The following is a 17,624-nucleotide window of genomic DNA, read 5'->3' on the forward strand; positions in this document are numbered from 1 at the left end:
AGGCTGTAGTCTTTACAGAAGCAAACTGCCACATCTTTCTCTCACAGAGCAGCTGCTGGCTTAGAACCACTGACATTTTGGTAGCAGCAGGGTGCTTTAAGCATTGCCCCATCAAGGCTCCTATACCAACTTGTCTTAGGCTGGGTTCTCTAGAGAAGCAAAACCAGCAAAGTATATATAAATATATATATAGAGAGAGTTATATCAAGGAAATGGCTCACGTGGTTGTAAAAACTAATGTCCAAAGTCTATGAGTCAGGACAGAGGCTTCTACTCACTCATGTAGCCGCAGGGGCTGGTGAACCCAAGATCAGTAGGTCTGTGAGCAGGGCTCTTGCTCACAGGTGGTGAAGAACGACAACTCCCAAGCTGCTAGCTCAAGTCCCAAGAACTGGAGGACAGACAAACAAGAGCCAGCTGCAGGATCCAGAACAAGCAAAAGCCCCAGAGCCCTGCCAGAAAGTCTGCCTACACTCAGTGCAGGCAACATGCCCAAGGAAACTCCCTTTCAACTGACTGGCTACTCACAGCAGATCCATCATGGGGCTGATCACATATCAAATCTCAACAGGGAAGTGACCACAACATCACACAACTGCCAAAACACTGAGAATCATGGCCCAGCCAAGTTGACACAAAATCTTAACCATCACACTACTCAACAGCATTTAATATGTAACCTACTTTACAAAGTTTGTTATCATCAAAGCAATCTGCAATAGAAAGAGGAGCACCTCCTGGCCTGCCTTTGCCTAGTCTTGTGTTGTGGTGGGATGAGTCACATTTTTGCGGCCTTTCTAGCCATGATCTTGTAAATCCCACCCAAATGGTTGGATGGGACTGTGCAAATAAGATAATTGTGGCCCACCAACGGGATTGGTCAGTTTTACCTTAAAAGAGAGCCAGTTCCAGAACAGAGAGAAGATATAACCACCCCAAAGAAGAATAGCCAGGAATCAGCACATTTTTGGACCTGGGATCCCTGCACTGAGAAGCTCATGGAACCAAGAGACTCAGAGAGAGAGAGAGAGACAGCTGTAACACTGAAGGCAGAGAGAAGCTGGCAGAGACCCAGGAGCAGGAGACAGTGTGGTGGCATCCCAGCCCACAGAGAAAGCTGAGTGCCTTTGGGCAGAGGCTGAGGGCCTGGGAGAGGCATGTCTGCGAGCATGGCTGCAAAGAGGCTGTCATGATGTAATAACTGCATGCTGGGTGTTCCTGAGCCTGAATTGTGACTGTTACTTCCCTAATAAACCCTATAATTGTGAGTATTGTCTGTGAGTTCTGTGTGGCGATTGCAATGAATTATTGAACCCAGCAGAGCAGAAAAGAGTGCCGTGGGAGGGATGGTTGGTGTCAGAACTGGTAAAGATGACTGAGAGAGGAGGCACATCTGAATACCACCTCATAAGAATCAACTTGGCCTGTGGATCTTGAATCTCCTTCCCACTTGTGAAGTTAGAGGAGGTCAGACACCACCCCACATCATTCATACATGTGTCTAGTTTATTCCATGAGAGGAGGAAGCAAACAACACTGACTCTTCTGAGTAATCTTTGAAACAAACTGGAAAAGATAGATAGGAAAAAACATTAACCACATGGCAAAATGAATATCATGCCCCCAGGAATCATGTAATTCCCTCCTTTCTCCCTCCCCAAGAAAGAGCAAATCAGGGATGTGGAAATAAATTCTTTCTTTAACATGTTGTGAAATGTCCTAACAGTTGTTATAACTTAGTGAAGGAATGCAGACCAGAGATTGTCTTATGGAGGAGACTACCTAAAAGTGCCCCTCTCCTGTCATTTCCAGGATCTCATTCTCAATTATGTTTCATATTGTAGCACTTTTTTTGCCACCATTCCAGCCCTGTAGGGACCACAACAGACCACACCAGCGGCTGACTCTGGTCTATCTCAGGCGCGATGGCTTGCTTCTGCTCTATACTCGGAAGTGCGGAAAAGGGTGTCAAAGAGGAAGTTATTCAAGGTCCTCGGGGTAAGTCAAGTGCAGATCTGAGAGAAGACCAATGAAGTTGTAAACTCAAAACTGATCAGACTTAATGACAAATTCTCCTACAAGCCTCATATCACATCAACCGATCTTCAGGATAGCAGTATTTGATGTTCAGACCCTATCACTTCAAAAAAAAAAAAAAAAAAGCAGAATATTCTATCACATCATGCTTCTAATCCATGTGGGTCATCCATGATAAATATATTTAACTTCTGCATGGAAGAGCAGCAAAAGAAAAGGCCATGAGTGGGCTAGATGGTGTCCCCTCCACAGGCCTTCCTGATACTTGATGGCTGCCTATTGTTAGTATCTCTGTCTAGGTCATTTTCTCAGCCAGTCTGTTCTACAGATAATGAAAACTCTTATATCCACCATGTATTTCCCGTCTGGATTCTTAGGTGGATTTCCCTGAAAGTAATAAAGGGTGTAAAGAAAGATAAGTTAGTGCTAGTGGAAGGACAGTGAATATAAAGTTTTATCTGTAGCTCTGGCTTCAAAGCACTGAGACAAAGTCATTGTGGACACTTTAAATCCTTTTTAATGTCATGAGACAATTGTAGTCAAACTCCCTGAATTTTTTACTTCTGTCCTCACAGTCATGGCCTCAGGTCCCAGATCCCAAGAACATGTCACATTTGCTCTTTTCTTCTTGTCCCCTGTATGGACTCTCCTTCCTTCAGGTCACTTTTTCTTGCAAGAAGACTTTTTTCTAACTCCTGTTTCTTCCCTGTCTGGGAATGTGAACAAAAGAGAGCAACAGTTGTCATAGGAGTACCTATGACATCTTGGGCTGTCATTGTGGGCACCGGTACAGTGTCTCTGAGCAAGTCCTGGCACAGTCTTTTTTTGCTTTGAAATTCCTGGGTCAAACATAGATATCCCAAGAGATAATTTTGGTAAGTTACTATATTCACAGTCCCTTATATGGAAAAAAATTGACAAGAGAACATCAAGAAGCACATCTGACTATTCCAAACAATTGAGAAGGAAAGTAAATTAGTAGTTGGAGAAAGGTTGTCTTGGGTAGGTTTCTGTGGTAGATAATTGGTTTTTACTTTTGTCATCATTTCTAGGTTGTCCAGATCCTGATTGGCTTGATAAACCTCAGCTTGGGAATAACAATGCTGTGTGTCTCATTGCTATCTGATAAACTAGTAACCATTTCAGCATACATGGCTTACCCAATACTGGGGTCAGTAATGGTGAGTAGAGTACCCTTGGAAATAACTGGAGAGAGTGTCCTAACTCTACCTTGTAGTTCTATAATCTTGAGAAATCTATCTAACCTCCTTCTGACTCAGCTTATTCATATTAATGTGGGAATAATAATATAAAAGAAAATTAGGCAAATTAAATATTTAATATGTATCAGTAATAATGTTTTACAGCAGCATGTAACCGAAGACCCAACCCAGAATGGCTTATATATTGAAAGCATTGATTATTTCAAAATGAGAAGGTCAGTGACAAGTCATTTCCAGGATGGTCCTTGGTTGGTGATGCAGGACCTCATCAGGGTCTCTTGTAGACCATATCAGGCTTCTTGACTTAGCTCAGTGTTCAGAAATGTTTTATATGCATAATCCCAAACCAACTATGGGCAATGGGGATAGACATGCCATTATTGGCTTGGACTCATCAAGATTCGCCACTGTGACTGAGGAGGATTCATTCTACCTTGAAGCTCGTGGGGCACTAAACAAAATGATGGTTTTGTTAGCAGAGAAGAGAAAGGGAGGTGGTTGTTATGCAGGAAATTTATAGTGTCTGGCCCAATGACTACCAGGTCTTAGTAAATGACTTAGGTTATTAAATGGGACAATTGGATCAATTTTGTTTCATAATTTTAATAACAATAATTAAAATTAAATTTGAAAATGTAATTAAAATTAAAGAAAATTTTAAAAGTGCCCCCAATAAACACAAAAAATTCTCTTAAAATTGAGAGTATAAATGAGAATAAAGTATCAAGTTTCATCCACTAACAATAGGAGAAAATTTATAAATATATTTATGTTAAAAATCAGGGAACTGATACAGGCATTCAGGGGCTTCCGTTCATTTACCTCTACAAAGTTGAGAAGAGATAATTTAGAGTTGGCTTTATGCTCCCCGTCACCTATTTACAGCAGATGTTCAAAGTCCGAAGTATAGCAAACGCTGTCCTAGGTCTGGGAATGCTTTATATATAATAATAGTAATGCCAATAATACCAAAACCAAAAACCAAACCCACAGCCTTCCAGTCGATTCCGACTGACAGCCACGCTATAGGACAGGCTCCACAGAGCTTCCAAGGAGTGGCTGGTGGACTCAAACTGCCAACCTTTTGGTTGGAGCCTAATGCTTAACCACTGTACCATCAGGGCTGCAATGCCAATAATAGCTATCATTAAAATTTTACTATGATTCAGGTCCACCACTGCTTCTCAGTTTGTCTTATGGTGATGGTCTGTGTGTTGCTGTGATGCTGGAAGCTATTCCTCTAATATTTCAAATACCAACAGGGTCACCCATGGTGGACAGATTTCAGATGATTTTTCAGACTAAGACAGACTAGGAAGAAGCACCTGGTGGTCTACTTCTTTAAAAAAAGGCCAGTGAAAACCTTATGAATGGCAGCAGAATTTGTCTGATATGGTGCAGTAGAGGAGCCCCTCAGGTTGGAAGGCACTGAAAATATGACTGGGGAAGAGCTACCTCCTCAAAGTAGAGGTAACTTCAATGACTTGGATGGAGTCAAGCTTTTGGGACCTTCATTTACTGATGTGACATGACTCAAAAAGAGAAGAAACAGCTGCAAATATTCATTAATAATTGGAACATGGAATGTAAGAAGTATGAATCCAGAAAAATTGAAAGTCTTCAAAAATGAAACAGAACTCATGAGTATTGATATCCTAGGCATTAGTAAGCTGAATGAACTGGTATTGGCCACTGTGAATCAGAAAATCATGTGGTCTGCTCTGCCGGAAATGACAAATTCAAGAGGAATGTCATCACATTCATCATCAAAAAGAACATATCAAGATCTATTCTGAAGTACAGTGCTGTTGGTGACAGGATAATATCCATGCGTCCACAAGGAAGACCAGTTAATATAACTATTTTTCAGATTTACACACCAACCACATTGCAGTGAAAATTACTCGTGATTAGAATGCAGAAGTTTGAAACAATGAAGGAGGATCATCAGTTGGAAAATATGGCTTTACTGATGGAAATGATGCTGAAGATCACACAATAGAATTTTGCAAGAGCAAAAAAAAAACCAAACCTGTTGCTGTTGAGCTGATTCCAACTCACTGCGACCCTATAGGACAGAGTAGAATTGTTTCAGAAGGTTTCCAGGAAGCAACTAGTGGATTCGAACTGCTGACCTTTTGGCTAGCAGTGGTAGCTCTTAACTACTGTGCCATCAGGGCTCCTATGGCCTATTAATTGGAAATACTTTTTTTCAACAACATAAACAGCAGCTATGCAGGTTGACCTCACTGAACGGATTACACAGGAATCAACTCAACTACATCTGTGGAAAGAGATGATGGAAAAGCTCAATATCAACAGTCAGAACAAGGCCAGGGGCTGACTGTGGAACAGAGAATCAATTACTCTTATGCAAGTTCAGGTAGAAACTGAAGAAAATTAGAACAAGTCCACCAGAGCCAAAGTACGATCTTGAGTATATCCCACCTGAATTTAGAGACCATCTCAAGAACAGATTTGACCCATTGAACATTAATGAGTGAAGACCAGGTGAGTTGTGGAATGACATCAAGGACATCATACATGAAGAAAGCAAGAAGTCATTAAAAAGACAGGAAAGGAAGAGAAGACTCAAATGGATGACTGAAGAGACACTGAAACTTACTGTTGAATGTCAAGTAGCTAAAGCAATTGGAAGAAATGTTGAAGTAAAAGAGCTGAACAGAAGATTTCAAAGGGTGGCTCAAGAAGATAAAGTAAAGTATTATAATAACATGTGCAAAGACCTGGAGATAGAAATCCAAAAGGGAAGAACACATTCGGCATATCTCAACCTGAAAGAACTGAAGAAAAATTCAAGCCTCGGGTTGCAATATTGAAGGATTCTACAGGGAAATTACTAAATGATGCAGGAGGCATTGAAAAAAATGGAAGGAATACACAGTCATTATACCGAAAAGAATTGGTCAACGTTCAACCGTTTCAGGAGGTAGCATATAATCAGAAACTGATGGTACTGAAGGAAAAGGTCCAAGGTGTCCTGAAAGGAATGGCGAAAAACAAGGCTTCAGGTATTGACAGAATACCAATCGAGATGTTTCAGCAAACAAATGCAACACAGGAAGCACTCACTAGTCTATGCCAAGAAATGTGGAAAACAGATACCTGAACAATCAACTGGAAGAGATTCATATTCATGTCCATTCCAAAGAAAGTTGATCCAACAGAATGTGGAAATTATGGAACAACATAATTAATATCACAAGCAAGTAAAATTTTGCTGAAGATAATTCAAAAACAGTTGCAGCAGTACATCAACAGGGAACTGGCAGAAAGTCAAGCCAGATTCAGAAGAGCTCATGAAATGAGGGATATCATTGCTAATGTTAGATGGATCTTGGCTGAAAGCAGAGAATGCCAAAAAGATGTTTACCTTGTATATCATAGGCTATGCAAAGGCATTTGACTGTGTGGATCATAACAAATTATGGATAACGTTGCAAAGAATGGGAATTCTGGAACACTTCATTGTGATCATGAGGAACCTGTACATAGATGAAAAGGCAGTCACTCGAACAGAACAAGGGGATACCGCACGGTTTAATATCAGGAAAGGTGTGTGTCAGGGTTGTATCCTCTGACCACATGTGTTCAGTCTGTATGCTGAGCAAATAATGTGAGAAGCTGGACTGTATGAAGAAGAACGCTCCATTGGGATTGGAGGAAGAATCATTAACAACCTCCTTACAGGGTACAAATACCAATACCAGGAACCAATCAAAAGTTTCCCTTTTTTTTTTTTTAATCTCTTTACTCTCCAGTACAGCTAAACCCTTTGCCATTGTGTCAATTCCAACTCATAGCGACCCTATAGGAGAGTAGAACTGCCCCGTAGTGTTTCCAAGGAGTGGCTGGTGTGTTTGAACTGCTTTTTGTTAGCAGCCAAGCTCTTAACCACTGTGCCACCAGTGCTTCCCAGTACAGGTGTATGTGTTTTATCAGAATCACATCAAATTATCCCCATGTTAGTCTATTTGATCAAGTTTTCTTCAAGTTTTATATACATAATATTTCACATTCATTCTTAAATTTTTTCATCTAAAATACTGTATAATTTTTTTGCTATGGTAAATGAAGTGCTTTTATTCAGTCCTATCATCAAACATACTAACACACACATAAACACACATATTTATAATATGTATATATAATTTCTGTTTGTAATGTTATTCCCATCTGCCTTATTAAATTTTCTTATTTTTATAGTAGTTTCTAGTTGATATTCTTGCATAGTTCTAATATAACTCATATTCATACTTAATTAACACTAATTTTAACCATTTTTATTATTTTTTCAATATAATTGTATTGACTAAAATAATATACTCAGAACAGTTTACCTAACAGTAGTCATCCTTTCTTGATTTTAATTTGAATGATATGATACTAGGTTTTTCCTATTAAACATGCTGAAGATTTTTGAACTGGGATATTACCATACGTTATAGAAGATCCAACTCTTCATAGTTTATCAATAAATAATGTTAAATTGCATTAAATGTCTTTTCAACATATATAGCATCAGGATGTGAATTTTTTCCTTAACTCTATTAATTTTATAGATTATTGTGTTATTTCAATATTAAAAAATTGTACATTTAAAGAAATACCAGATTTATTACATTTAATGTGATAGGAAATTCTCTCTGCTGTTGTTTTCTAGAAATGACTTAGTTTACAGTAATCATCTCAGTATCTTGATACTCCCCCATGTGTCTGTCAGTTTATCATGCTCTGTGGTGTTGAGTGTTGCTGTGATGCTGGAAACTACGCCAGTAGTATTCAGATCCCGGCAGGGTCACCCATGAGAGACAAGTTTCAGCTGAGCTTGCAGACTAAGACAGACTAGGAAGAATGACCTGGCAGTCTACTTCTGAAAAGAATTAGCCAGTGAAAACCTTATGAATAGCAGTAGAACATTGTCTGATATAGTGCCAGGAGATGAGCCTGTCAGGTTGGAAGGCACTCATAATATGACTGGGAAAGGTCTGCCTCCTCCAAGTAGAATCGACCTTAATGACGTAGATGGAGTCAAGCTTTCCAGACCTTCATTGGCTGATGTGGCATGACTCAAAATGAGAAGAAACAGCTACAAACATCCGTTAATAATTGGAATGTGGAATGTACAAAGTATAATTCTAGGAAAATTGAAAGTTGTCAAAAATGAAATGGAACCCATAAACATCGCTATCCTGGACTCATATTGGCCATTTTGAATCAGACAATCATATGGTCTACTATGCCTGGAACGACAACTTGAAGAGGAATGGTGTTGCATTCATTGTCAAAAAGAACATTTCAAGATTTACCATGAAATACAACGCTGTCAGTGATAGGATAATATCCATACACCTACAAGGAAGACCAGTTAATATGACTATTATTCAAAATTATGCACAAACCACTAGAGGCCAAAGATGAGGAAACTGAAGATTTTAAACTACTTCTGCTGTCTGAAATTGATCAAACATGCAATCAAGATGCATTGATAATTACTAGTGATTGGAATGTGAAATTTGCAAACAGATAAGAAGGATTCATAGTTGGAAACTATGGCCTTGGTGATAGAAATGATGCCAGAAATCGCATGATAGAATTTTGCAAGACCAACAACTTCTTCATCGCAAATACCTTTTCTCCACAACACAAACAGTGACTATACACATGGACCTTGCCAGATGGTATACACAGGAATCAAATCGACTACATCTGTGGAAAGAGATGGTGGAAATGCTCAATATCTTCAGTCAGAATAAGGCCAGGGGCCAATTGCAGAACTGACCGTCAATTGCTCCTATGCAAGTTCAAGTTGAAACTGAAGAAAATTAGAAGAAATCCACGAGAGCCAAAGTACAACCTTGAGAATCTCCCACCTTAATTTAGAGACCATCTCAAGAATAGATTTCACACATTGAACACTAATGACTGAAGACCAGATGAGTTGTGTAATGACATTAAGGACATCATTGAAGAAAGCAAGAGGTCATTAAAAAGATAGGAAAAGAATAAAATACCAAAATGGATGACAAAAGAGAATCTGAAACTTGCTCTTGAACATCGAGTAGCTAAAGCCAGGGGAAGTAATGTTGAAGTAAAAGAGCTGAACAGAAGATTTCAAAGGGCAGCTCGAGAAGATGAAGTAAAGTATTATAATGACATGTGCAAGAGCTAGAGATAGGAAACCAAAAGGAAAGAACAAGCTTGGCATTTCTCAAGCTGAAAGAACTAAAGAAAAAATTCAAGCCTCGGGTTTCAATACTGAAGGATTCAACAGGGAAAATATTAAATGATGCAAGATGCATCAAAAGAAAATGGAAGGAGTACTCAGAATCACTAAACCAAAAAGAATTGGTCTATGTTCAACCATATCAGGAGGTAGCATGTGATAAGGAACCAATAGTACTGGAGGAAGTTGTCAAGCTGCACTTAAGTCATTGGTGAAAACAAGGCTCCAGGAATTGACAGAAAACCAAATGACGTGTTTCAACAAATGGATGCAGTGCTAAAAGTGTTCACTTGTTTATTCCAAGAAATTTGGAAGACACCTACCTGGCCACATGACTGCAGGATATCCTTATATGTGCCCATTCCAAAGAAAGATGATCCAACAGAATGTGGAAAATATCTAACAATATTATTAATATCACACACAGGTAAAATTTTGCTGAAGATCTTTCAAAAGCAGCTGCAGCAGTACATCCACAGGGAACAAACAAATTCAAGTTGGATACAGACGAGGACATGGAAGGAGGGATATCATTGCTGATGTCAGATGGATCCTGGCTGAAAGCAGAGAATACCGAAAAGATGTTTACCTGTGTTTTATTGACTATGCAAAGGCATTGGACTGTGTGGATCATAACAAATTATGCATAACATTGCAAAGAATAGGGATTCCAGAACACTTCATTGTGTTCATGAGGAATCTGTACATAGATCAAGAGGCAGTCCTTCAAACAAAACAAGGGGATATTGCATGTTTTAAAGTCAGGAAAGGTTTGTGTCAGTCTTGTATCCTTTCATTATATTTATTCAATCTGTATGCTGAGCAAGTAATCTGAGAAGCTGGACTATATGAAGAAGAACGTGGCATCAGAATTGAAGGAAGACTCATTAACAACCTGCCTTATGCAAATGACACATCCTTGCTTGTTGGAAGCAAAGAGGACTTAAAACATTTACTGATGAAGATCGAAGACCACAGCCTTCATTATGGATTACACCTCAACATAAAGACAACAAAAATCGTCACAGCTGGACCAATAAACAACATCATGATAAATGGAGAAAAGATAGAAGTTGTCAAGGATTTCATTCTACTCAGACCCGCAATCAACACCCATGGAAACAGCAGTCAAGAAATCAAAAGGCACATTGCCTTGGCCAAATCTGCTGCAAAAAAAAAAAAAAAAAAAAAAAAAAAAACACTTAAAGTGTTAAAAACTAAAGATGTCACTTGGAAGACTAACCAAGCCATTGTGTTTTCAATGGCCTTATATGCCTGGGAAAGCTGGACAGTGAATAAGGAGGACCAAAGAACAATTGACGCCTTTAAACTGCGGTGCTGGTGAAGAATATTCAATATATCATGGATTGCCAAATGAACCAACAACTCTGTTTTGGAAGAAGTACAACCAGAATGCTCCTTAAAAGCAAGAATGGCGAGACTTTGTCTCACATACTTTGGACATGTTATCAGGAGGGATCAGTCATTGGAGAAGGACATCATGCTTAGTAGAGTAGAGGGTCAGTAAAAAGGAGGAAGACCCTCGTCTTGGTTATCTAGTGCTGCTATAACGGAAGTACCACGAGTGGATAGCTTCAAGAAAAAGAAATTTATTTTCTCACAGTCTAGTAGGCTAGAAGTCCAAATTCAAGGTGTCAGCTCCAGGGGAAGGCTTTCTCCCTCTGTTGGCTCTGGAAGAAGGTCCTTGTCATCAATCTTCCCTTGGTCTAGGACCATCTCAGTGCAGGAATCTCAGGTCCAAAGGAAGCACTTTGCTCCCGGCACTGCTTTCTTGGTGGTATGAGGTCCCCAAGTCTCTCTGCTCGCTTCTCTCTTGTATATCTCAAAAGAGATTGGCTTAAGACACCATCTAATCTCATGGATCTCACCAATATAACTGCCACTAGTCCTTCGCATTACATCATAGTGATAGGATTTACAACAAGTAGGGAAATCACACCAGATGACAAAATGGTTGATGATCATACAATACTGGGAATCGTGACTCAGCCAAATTGACAGATATTTTTGAGGGACATAATTCAATTGATGACAGCCCTCAACAAGGTGGACTGAAGAAGCGGCTGCAACAATACGCTCAAGCATAACAATGATTTTAAGGATAGCACAGGACCAGTAGGTGTTTAGTTCTGTTGTACATAAGGTAGCTATGAATCAGAAATGACTCGAGGGCACCTAACAACAACAATAAATGTCTTGATATCAGACATTTATTAATTTATCATGGTGTTTCAATAGATTGGTCTTTCCTTTGGTACTAAAATACAGTTTTTTGAAACTTTTGAAATCAAAGTGTCAAAGCAAACCTCGAAACTCCAACAGTTGAATAGTCTAACACAGGGAGCCTGTTGACTTGATTCCGGCAACTTTTGCCAAAAGGAAAATAACTACACAATCATTGCAGTCAAATGAACTGGTAAATCCTAACCATCTAATAAGGAATTTGAAATTTTTCTTTGCTACTCTTTTATTTACAAATTTTAATAGATATTTAAAAGAGATTAATCTTAGTTCCTTTTTTTTCTTTTTGTAATATCTTGTTCAAATTTGGTATCAATATTAGTGTTGATTCATATCAGGAATTTGGAAGCTTTCTTTGTATTTCAATGCTCTGGGACTGTTTAAATACCATTGCGACTAGCTATTGTTTGAAAGGCTTGATAAATTTCCCTATAAATCCCTCTGATTGAATTTCTCTGTTTTTCCTTGAGGAGGTAAGGATTATTTACATTGTTTTGTGTTTCTTCTAAGATAATTGGTCGATTTAATGTTTCTATCTAATTAGGGGTGAGTTTTGGTAAATTATAACTTCAAATATTTACTTGAAATTTTGCGTTCATTTTCCTTTTTGTTACTAGTTTATTGTTTCAGGGTCCTTGTTAATTGCAGTAGGAAGTAGACCTGCAATACATCTGGTGAGAAATATTTCCTTTTTTGTACCAAAAGAGGATTAATGATATCTGATGCCCCATATTTTGTTTTTAAACAAGCAGGAGAGATTGTGAGATTGAACTGGTTAAATTGGTTTTTCATAATAGTTCATCAGCCAACTGGCCAATGATAGAATCACTGACATGGGGCTGAATATTTTGGCAAAGTAGTTACTGAGAGAAATTTTATGAAGATACAGAGGATTCCTTAGGGGAAAAGTGAAATTGAAGTAGTCAAAAGATTACTGCAACTTGAGGTCCAGCCCATGACAGTGGCACTGAGTGTTGGTGTGACATAATATTTATTAACTGAATGATTAAAACGTATAATAAAATTGAATCCTAAAAGGATTTTGATTCATATTACAAGAAAATAAAATTCATACTAAGGCCATTAAAGAAGAAGCAATTTTAAAACTTAACTTCCATGCCAAGCTGTCTTTCACAAAGCCAATAAAAGGCAAAAAGCCCAGATTGCATCAAATGTTTTTCCTTACAAAAGACCATATTTGAATTTTCTGTGTTCAAAAGATAAATACTAAACTGTGGAGCATGTTCACAATGGACTTTCCAAACCTGCCTCCCTAGCTTCTCATCCACTTAGACCCACTAAAACGTGCCTACTCGTGCAGTCACACCCAACTTCTCACTCTTTCCTGAGAAATTTGAGTTTTTATAAAAGGCCTGAAACCTTTTCCCCTGAGAAGAGAATGTATGGCAGGGAATACCCAGGAGAGGGAAATAATATGCAGAAGGCATACAGTCATGAAAGGCAAGCAGCATTTAGAGAATGATCAGCAATCATGCACAGGAAGTATGATATGGTAGGAGATGGACACAGTATATGTTCAATTAAAGTATAAAGGGCATTGTAACCCCTCTAATGAGATTCCTAAAGGAGTCATCTGAGGGATATAAGTTTTGGAATAACAAGATCATATCTGTGTTCTGGCAAGAGATTAAATTCCTGGGAGGTGCAAATGGTTTGCACTTCACTACTAGCCTAAAGATGGACATTCAAACTTACCCTGTAGTGCCATGGAAGAAAGACCTGGCGGTCTGTTCCGTAAATATTACAACTAGAAAAACCTTATGAAGTCTTCTTAAAACCACACAATAGTTTAGCTTGACTAGTAAAAAATGTCTGCTTTCAGCAGTATGCTTTTTAAAAAATTATCTCTATGGGATCCAAGCAACAGTAGAAACTTCAAAGATTAGGTAGAAGTCTTAGGGGGCAAAAGATTATGTTAATGGAGGAGGAACAACTCAGAAAAGGACGGTGAGAATGGTTGCAAGATTGCAAAAATGTAGTCAATGACACTGAATTATACACATAGAAAGTGTTGAATTGGTGTATATTTTGCCGTATATATTCTCAACAATAACAAAGAACAAAAAACCCTATGGAGCAGTTCTACTCTGTAACACATAGGGTTGCCTTGAGTCAGAATCAACTGGATAATAACAGTTTTTTTTTTTTTTTTTAATTTTAATACGGAAGGAGACAAGTTAGGAGGCTATTGCTGGAGAAGATGACTGTGTTGGGGAAGAAGCAGGGAGTGTGAAGGATGAAGGCATATTTGAAGATATCATTGTACTGTTTAATAGATTTTTATGTCTTTCTAAGTTGAATGGAGCATGATACTGAATTCCTTCAGCTCACTTACAGCCATCATGGGAATCATAAGCTGTGTAGTCATCTTCACTTATTATGCTTCCAACCAATTTCAGTGCAACTCTAGTCAGACGCCTGACAAATGTGCCAATGACAGATCCATGTTAATGGTGAGTTCTTCCTCTTTTCACAGAGTACTGTACTGGAAGCAGGTCACAGGAGCTCTGTTTCTGGTCAAAGTAACAACATTCTTTAATTGCTACATCATTTTGGAAACTTTGAAGTGATTGAGAAATAGGGCAATCTTTTATTTAGGACTTAGGGCTACATCGCACATCTCTCGTTTATTCTCTGTATGTGATCAGGCAAACTGGGAAAAGAAAGCTCATATGTATTGAACACCTACTTTCTAACAGTTATTGTACCGGGCCCTTAGCATAATTTTCTTGTTTAATTCCACAATTCTGATCAGTATGTACTATTATTCCCTCCAAAAATGGAGCTCAGATGTCAGTCCTTATATGTCTCCAGAGCTTCTTGATTGAGCTTCAGATGGGGTTACCCGATGCTCTAACTAAAGTAAAATTGTCTTGAACATTATCCTACGAGTGATGAGTAACCCAGGGTTCCTCCCAACATCTCTAGGTGTTCTTGCATGACTCATCATTTCTATCCTCAACATCCTGCTCCTGGAAAATTGCTAATCTTCATTCTGTATTTTACAACTTTTCTGTCCCACTTGTTCCCATATGGATACTATCCTAAAACTTTATTTTCCAAATTATCACTGTTACGGATTGAATTTTGTCCCTCCAGAATATGTTGAAGTCCTAACTCCTGTACCTGTGAGTATGACCCTGTTTTTCTTTGTTATGTTAATCAAGACATTCCAGAGTAGGGTGGGTCTTAAACCTAATCCCTTCTGAGTGGTCTCTTACACAGGAAAAAGAGAGACACACATATAGGGGGAAGGCAAGTTCCAGGTGAAGATTCACCTGTAAGCCAAGGAATGCCAAGGAACACCCGGAGCTACCAAGAAGGAAGGACTGTCCCCTAGAGCTAATATCCTGATCTGGGCTTGTAACCCCCAAACCGTGAGATTATAAATCCTCATTCTTTATGGTACTTTTTGTTATGGCAGCACTAGTAAACTAAGACAACCACTTTTTTAAGTATGGTGTACGGGTGTTCTGGCAAAATGGCGCTCTAGGTAGAAGCACCACGCCGTCCCTCCACAGCAAAGATCCGAAAAACTAAGCCGAACAGAGAGTACAACAATCCTGAAACCCTAAAACATCAAATGAAGCGATAAAGAACTCAGCCAAGCACCAAATGGAGTGAGAAAACTGACAGAGAACGGAGAGCGAGGAGAGATTCATGCAGAGGTCCCCTACCAGCTAACACAGCGCAGATCCACCATCTTGGACTCCTATCAGAGACCAGCAAACAGGGGTACAAGAAAGCAGCCTCACGGAGCATCCAGCGGAGGACAAAACAACCGGTAATTTGCGGTGTGCGCTTTCCCACCCCCCACCCCTCTTCGCCCAGGCTCAGCCTCCTCTGCTTCCTGCAGCCATGGTCTCTTGACCGGGAAGCGCCGGCTGCTTGGATTCCACAAACCCAAGAGGGTGGCTCTCTGGGTGCCATTTGTTGGCTGCTGGTGTTGTTTTTTTCCACTTCTTTTGATTTCTTCCTTGTCTCTTGCCATCTCCCCCTCCTTTTGCTCAAATACCTGGCTCCGTGCGCTGTCTTTGCTTCTTCCTGAGGGGCTGCAGAGCTCCGGCAATTTGTGATATACACTTTCCCACTCTATACCATTCTTCACCCATACTCAGCCCCCTTCACTTCCCGCGGACACAGTCTCTTGTCTAGAAACACCAGCCTGCACTAGCTGGCTCTCTGAGTGCCATTTGTTGGCTGCTAGTGTTGCTTTTTTTTCCTGCTTCTTTTGATTTCTCACTTGACTTTCGCCACCTCCCCCTCCTTTCACTTGAGTAACTGGCTCCGTGTACCATCTTTGCTTCTTCCTGAGGGGCTGCAGAGTGCCAGCAATTTGTGATATACACTTTCCCACTGTCTACCCTTCTTCACCCACACTCGGCCTCCTCTGCTTCCAGTGGACAGTGGACACAGTCTCTTGTCTAGAAACACCAGCCTGCAATAGCTGGCTCTCTGAGTGCCATTTGCTGGCTGCTGGTGTTGCCTTTTTTTTTTTTCCTGCGTCTTTTGATTTCTTGCTTGTTTCTCGCCACCTCCCCCTCCTTTCGCTCGAGTGCCTGGCTCCATGCACCATCTTTGCTTCTTCCTGAGGTGCTGCGGAGCTCCATTTGAGTGTGGAGCTGCTTCCCGATCTGGGCTACCGCACTGCTGGGATCCCGGGGCTTTTGTTCGTTTGTTCGTTTTGAATTGTTTGTTTGTTTTCTTTTCCTTTTCTTGCGTTGGGAGCCTTTTCTAGCCAGGCAGAGCTGTGTGTCAAGGAACTCCCCTTCAGCTTCCACAGACGTGCAGAGGGATCCCTGAGAGCATTTCTTTTTTTGTTGGTTTTTTTCTTTTCTGTTTTTTTGGGGGGCCTTTCTTGTACTTTTTTTTAATTTGTTTTGTTTTCTTTTCCCTTTTTCCCTTTTTGTCTTTCTTTGTTGCTCAGTTTCTTGTCCCTCTATATCTTCCTTCTCTTTCTGATCCCTGAATACAAGGCGTTGTATACCTCTACACCTTCTAGCCAGGCTGTATTGCAACACCTGAGAGCGACTTCCCCAGACCTCATAGCTGCTTCGGTGGGATCCCTAGGAACTTTGCAGTTCTTTAACCTTTCTGATTTTTATTTATTCATTCTTTTCTTTTTTTCCTCTTCCCCTTTCTTTTCCTCTCCATTTCATAGTCTCTCATCTCTCCATTCCAACAGCAAGCTCCCCTAGCATTCTTTTTTGTTTGTTTGTATGTTTTTGGCTCCTGTTCCTCTCTCCTCTCTCCCATATTCATCTTAGCTCCACACATAACCATCTCACCCCTGCATCCTGCCTACCTGCACCATGCGCTTGACATCACACCACCAAGCAGCACAGGCACGGCCTACTGGAACCTGCCCTGCACTGATTACCGACCCTCTCTGGTGGCTGTAGTAAGTGCCACAAACAACCTGTCCCAGTAACTCCTCTTCAGCTAGACCTGCCCTGCTGTACCATATCTGAGTGACTGACCCTGGCAGTTGGAGAAGAAGGTGAAAAGTATTGACCGCACAGATGAGCAAACAACAAAGAACATACAGTCCACCTGCTCACACATACTCAAATTTTTATTTAAAAAAAGGGATGAAACAAACAAATCTACAATCAATAAATGAGAAAAATAACTACTGGATGCCCAGAAAACAGCAGACAATATCAGAACATTTACAAAAACAGGACAGGATGGTTCCAGTAGGCATCTAAAATAAAACACCAGATGACTTTCTTGTGCAAGAAAATGCCCTAGAACTACCTGATAGGGAATTCAAATCTCTAATACTCGGAATTCTCCAAGAACTGAGGCAAAAAGCTGACAAACATGAGGAA

The sequence above is a fragment of the Trichechus manatus genome, unplaced genomic scaffold, assembly GCF_000243295.1.
Source record: "Trichechus manatus latirostris isolate Lorelei unplaced genomic scaffold, TriManLat1.0 scaffold00240, whole genome shotgun sequence".
In the NCBI taxonomy this organism is placed as follows: domain Eukaryota; kingdom Metazoa; phylum Chordata; class Mammalia; order Sirenia; family Trichechidae; genus Trichechus; species Trichechus manatus.